The sequence below is a fragment of the Microtus ochrogaster genome, linkage group LG9, assembly GCF_000317375.1.
Source record: "Microtus ochrogaster isolate Prairie Vole_2 linkage group LG9, MicOch1.0, whole genome shotgun sequence".
NCBI lineage: Eukaryota > Metazoa > Chordata > Mammalia > Rodentia > Cricetidae > Microtus > Microtus ochrogaster.
Window position 1 is genome coordinate 13899406 of NC_022034.1, and position 6053 is coordinate 13905458.

Genomic DNA, 6053 nt, shown 5'->3' on the forward strand with positions numbered 1-6053 from the left:
CAAGACTGAGTCAAATCTTAGGCCATGATCTAAAGTCCCCGAGTTGACCGAAGCCTCTGCAGGCAGTTCTCAAGACTGAGTGAAATCTTAGGCCATGGTCTGAAGTCCCCGAGGTGACCAAGGCCTCTGCAGGCAGTTCTCAACACTGAGTGAAATCTTAGGCTGTGATCTAAAGTCCCCGAGGTGACTGAGGCCTCTGCAGGCAGTTCTCAAGCTGCAGCTCTCCAGGTCCTAGCCCACAAGTTAGAGTTCTGTCACCTAGAGAAGTCTAGAAAACTGTGTGATATACAGGAATACCGCATGGCCTTTACACATAGATGCTAAATAAACTAATCATTTCTATGGTTTTTATTTCTAAGCTGTGCATATTATGACCCAGTTCTATAGAAATAAATAAAAATAAATGTCAATAATGACCAATTGCTTTTACTTTGGAGAACTTTAGGTTCCAAAAAGTATTTTCACAGATAAAAGATGAACAAGATACATGCTGGGGCCTCATCAAGAGTTCAAGCACTTTTACAAGAGAATTTTTATGCATAAAGAAAGAAGTTGCATGACTTAGAACGGTAGATGAGGTTTGAGGGAGACTTGCAGAGACGCGGGTGCTCTTATGGGGAAATAGATGAAGGTCTGGGGATTTTTCACCTGAATTGTGAGAATCCAGAGTGAGTGTCTTCAGTTTGCCCATCACAGGTTAGCAGTGGAGAAGAGACCTGTCTTGGTTATTGTAGGAAAAGAATAAGACAAGTAAGTGGAAATTAAAGGAGACAGGTTTGAGGGTTGGTGTGGGAGGTCCTTCTGTCTATGTGTTGCTTTTATTGGTTAATAAATAAAGAACTGCTTTGAGCCTGTGGCAGGGAAGAACAGAACTAGGTGGGGAAAACTAAATGGAATGCTGGGAGAAAGGGAGTCAGAGAGAAGCCATGGAGCCACCACCAGAGACAGACTCTGGGACCTTCATCCAGTAAGCCACAGCCATGTGGCGATACACAGATTAATGGAGATAGGTTAAATTAATATGTAAGAGTTATCTCCAAAACTACAGAGTAAACCCTGTCTTGAAAAAAACCAAAAAAAAAAAAAAGTTAGCCAATAAGAAGGTAGAGCTAATGGGCCAAGCAGTGATTTAATTAATATGGTTTCTGTATGATTATTTCGGGGCTAAGCAGCTGGGAACTAATTAGCGGCCTCCCTCCTACAAAGAGTTTGAAATAAGGGGGATGTGGAGTTTTTAAAGCATTGGCAAACAATGGAACAGATCATATCGGGAATCTTTTAAAGAAATTCCTCAAAAGAGTCTCTTGATGACTGGCCTTTGATTCCTATGTAATTCTCAAACTTTAAAAGAGCCTTGAGCTTTAGACCCATTTGAGTAGCAATTTATTACGTGACTTTAACAGAACAATAAAATTACCCACTGTTCTTCTACTTTTTTAAAAAAAAAAGAAGAAAATGGTTTAAAAATAGTATGTTCAAATACTTATCTGTATATGTTAGTATAGTTTGAGAAATTTTGTTAAAATCTAGGATTTTAGCTTGGCGTGTTGGCACATTCCTTTAATCCTAGCACTCAGGAAGCAGAGGCAGGCAGATCTCTGTCAGTCTGAGGCCAGTCTGGTTTACAGAGTGAGTGCCAGGACAGGCTCCAAAGCTACACAGAGAACTTTATCTTGAGAAACCCCTAATAAAATAAAATGTAGCATTTTAGTCGGGCAATGGTGTTGCACACCTTTAACCACAGGTGATCTCTTGAGTTCAAGACCAATCTGGTCTACAGATCAAGTTCCAAGACAGGGATACACAAAGAAACTTTGTCTCAAAAGCAAAACAAAACCAAAACAATAATAAAATCTAGGATTTTATTGTAGGCGGAGTGTCTCAGCAGTCATTCCCAAATTACCACACGGAAATTTATTAATTATAAATGCCAATAGTTCAGACTTGTTACTAGCTAACTCTTACAACTTAAATTAACCCATTTATATTAATCTACATCCTGCCACATGGCCTTACCTCTCTTTCATCTTGCACCTCCTGTTTCTTCTCCATGTCTGGATAGCATCTCCTCTGGCTCCACCCTCCTTCCAGCATTCTCTCTGCCCCTAAAACCTTGCCTAACCATCAGCCAATCAGCTTTTTATTAACACCGAGAACAATTTTACAGTGTACCGAAGGATTATTTCACAGCATTTTGTGGCCACTGCTTTAGAAAACTAGTTTTCTCATTTTTCATTTTTCTCATCTGGCTTTGTCTGGTTTTCATGTGTGAGATAATTGCCTGATACTGACTTGTATCTAGTTTTGCCCGTCAGAATTCATTTCAGATTGTTGACTTAATTCTGGGAGTGATACATGCTAAGTGTTCTGGACCGTATGTGAAACTTAGTGGTGTGGGGTTTTGTTTTGTTTGCTTTAAGAACCACGTCCCCATTGGCAGTGGAAGCAGGAGTATTGATTTTGGTGGGATCATCTGGTGACAAAGATACTGACAACTAATGTGTTCTTTGTGTTTATTCTTTTAGTCCTTAGCGGACACGAAGAGCATTAACTTCACTGTCATATTTCCTGTCTGTGATGCATCTTCCCCATTAATCAGATGAATAAAATCAGTGTTAATTCCACATTAATTTATACATTAGCCTCTGTTCATTAAAGATGTGTGAAGACCAAAGGGGCAGCCACCACCCTCCTCTTCTCCTCCAACACCCTCCCTGGAGTCCCTGCCTCCTAACTCTTTACCTTGTTTTGTTAAATTTTTCAAAACTGGCCACACTGTATCTGTATTGCTCTTGTTGTCTGTCTTGCCCCTTTAGAATGTAAGTGGCACAAGGATAAAGATCTGAGTCTTTATTCCTCTGTATCTATATCCGCATTTGACAGTGCCACAAAGCAGTGTGGGAAATAAAGTCATCTGTGACTGTGTGTATATTATAGCAGCTGACTAAATGTCACTGGATAGTCAAAGCAAATAGTAACATTGGTTATTAAGAGGTTTTATACTTTTTAATATCAAAGATAATTCAGGATAAATCACAGGAAATGTACATTTGATTTCTTACCTGTTTCACAAGCAGCAAAATGAATTCTTAGTGTCTTCTTTGTGAGAAAGGAACTTGCCTTAAAAAGAAATGATAGGTACTAAATTATCAACTAGGCTTCTTTTTCCTGTAAAGAATGTTTCAATATGTAAAGCTGTGCTCTATTAGATGTCCTAAATTAATCATAAAATTGAGTAAAAGCAGAAATAGGGTGGTATATTTTAAGGATTCCATTTTAGTGATTTCTAAGCTAATAGAATTATTTTTTAAAGAAAGTGTAATAATTTATAAAATATCTCTGGATGAAAGTCTGCCATCTGTAGCTTGATTCAGTTGTTACAACATAGTCATGAGACAGCTGTAGGGGAAGAGGGTACCAAGTGATGCACGTAACGTCCCTTCTGTGTATTGGAAAGGTACGTAAACCCATTCAGTCTGTGGAAGCAGCGTAGGTGATTTTTGTGGCAAGGGACATTCATGTTCACTTCTGGCTGCCAGGATTAGCTTAGACTCTGTGACGAGGTGTGTGCGCATAGGTGGAAAGCGGCATTTTGCCTCATATTTTTTGGAGAATTGTTTAGTGTTTAGTGGACGCCTGAGACTTGGAATTAGTCAGTAAATCTTTCTGTTTTGCTTTTTGTTTTCCAAGATAGGATTGCTCTGTGTAGTTCAGGTTGGCCTAGAACTTTGTTGGCCAGGGTGGCCTTGAACTCAAAGACCTGCCTGCCTGTGCTGGATTCAAAGGTGTGCACCACCATGCGTGATTTCAGTGAATCTTTATTAACATCAAGTTATTGCTTCCATGTCTTGGGCATCTCTGGTGATTTAAGATTGATCCAGGCGACTGCTGATAGCAAACTGCTTTCTGGTAATGTTGTACCACTCACATTGTACAGTTCTTCCTCATTACAGTCGTTTGTTTTTCTTCTGTTTTTGTGACTAAGGATTCTCTATGAAGGGGAGTAAGGAGATTTTATGTCTCAGGGAGCTCGAAGCTGGAGATAAGGTCAGAAACATGCCTCTCTTTGAGCGAGGAGTCCAGATTCTTCTTAAATTTCTTTTCTTTCATACATTAGTAATTATAATGATAGCTAATATTTCAGAAGCATTGTCCAGTAAATACTTTGTTTTACAGGTTTATTGCAATTTTATTGAGGCTTCATAAACCACACTTGTGGAAATACTCTAATTACTGACATGCTGTGGTCTTGTCCTCACACTAAAGATGATAAACATGGTCGTGAGAAGGACTTGTTCCTTGTAATGGATTTCTTCTTCCTCCCTTTGCTTATCCCTGGATAGCTGATCAGGAGCAAGATTTTTCTCCTCTTTTTTAGACTTATATATAACTAATAATTTTGTATATACTTTGTAGTTAATGCTGTATATATTTGTGCTTTTTCTCAGAATAATTATTTTCACACATCCTGAGATATTTATCAGTAGCTTTCTGTGTTTGATGCTGTATAAACAGTCCACTGTGTAAATATACGAATTTTGTAGATACTCACCTTTTGATGGACTTTGTTAGCAACTGCACAGCAGGCCATTTGAATATTCACATGCAGCTGTTTTGTAAATGCATGCTTTTACTATTCTCCAGTGAAGACCGAGGGGTATACGGTCTGATGTCCTGCCTATGCTATTTTATGTTGCAAAACTACCAGACTGTTAAGGTAGCTATCCTATTTTCCACTCTGACCAGATGTAGCGGAGTGGCAGTTGCTGTGTGTGCTTGCATACCCTGGTGCAGTGAGCTTTTGGTGTGTTGTCTTTGTTTGAACCCTTCTGACTTGTAGGTAGTGGTTTTTTGTGGGTCTGCTAGTGTTTCCCCAGGACTGATGATTGCGTGTATCGCTTCCTCACCACCTGTGCTTATTTGAGGAGTTATTTAGGTAGTTTTGCTCTTTAGTGGCAGTCCATTTGTCTGGTTAAATCTAGAGCACTGTTTATGGATCCGACACATGCTGTGCTGATATTTTCTCAGTTATGGCTTCTTTTTCCATTTTCTTGACAATGTCGATTGAAAAGAAATATAACTTTTACTAAGTACAAAATTTGTCAGCTTTTTCCTTTAAATACGATTTTGTGTCATATTTTTAGAATATTTGTGAAAGCCAATTACTAAGACTTTAAAATAAATAAATAAATATGCCAGGCAGAGGCAGGCAGATCTTGGAGTTCAAGGTCAGCCTGGTCTACAGAGTGAGTTCCAGGACAGGCAGGGCTATAAACAAACAAACAAAATTTTTCTGTATTTGTGTTTTAATTGTTTTAGCTTTTAACTTTAGATCTTTGTTAATTGACTTGGTTTTTGTGTGTTGGGGCAAGGTAAAAGCTCAGAGATTCAGATTCTATTGCTTCTCTCTCTCTCTCTCTCTCTCACTCACTCACTCACTCACTCTCATTTGTAGCTGTCTGCTTATAGAATTGTCCCCTTGATGCTGATATTGGAGTCCAGTTCATTCCACTGGTTATGTACGCTGTCTTTTGATTGAGATTAGGTTGAAACTAAAAATTAATTTAGGTGGGAATTCAGTAATGATAAAAAATCTTCTGACCTATGAATATTGTATATAAACCTATTTGTATTTTCTCTTGACACTGTTTTTATACTGCTCCTGAGCAAATTTTGCACACACCAGATTTACCCTTGAGAATTGTGTGCATTCCAATGTTCTTGTACGTAATTCTAGTTTGTTTTTTTTTTACTTTCCAGTGGGCTTTTGCCATTGATTTCTTGAATGCTGACTTTGTATCCTTAAACTTTACTAAACTCATTTATCAGTGGCTGCTTTGTAGATTTCTTATTATTTTATGTCTGTATTACCATGTCATTAAATAAAAACAGCTCTGCCTCCTCCATTCTAGGCAATCCCTTTGCGTGTGTTTTTGTCTGTCGCTGACTGGGGACAGGAGTCGGAGTGCACAGCCTTGCCTTACTCTGACTCTGGAGAACATTCAGCCTTTACTGCTGTGATATGGGGATTTTCCAGGTCACCTCCAGCAGAG

General features: G+C 38.7%; 1 protein-coding gene across 1 annotated transcript in view; it reads left to right on the top strand.

Annotated features, from left to right (window-relative positions):
* Positions 1 to 6053, top strand: part of Tfb1m (transcription factor B1, mitochondrial) — a 38474-nt gene that overhangs the window by 3018 nt on the left and 29403 nt on the right. The gene's annotated exons all lie outside the window — the stretch shown is intronic.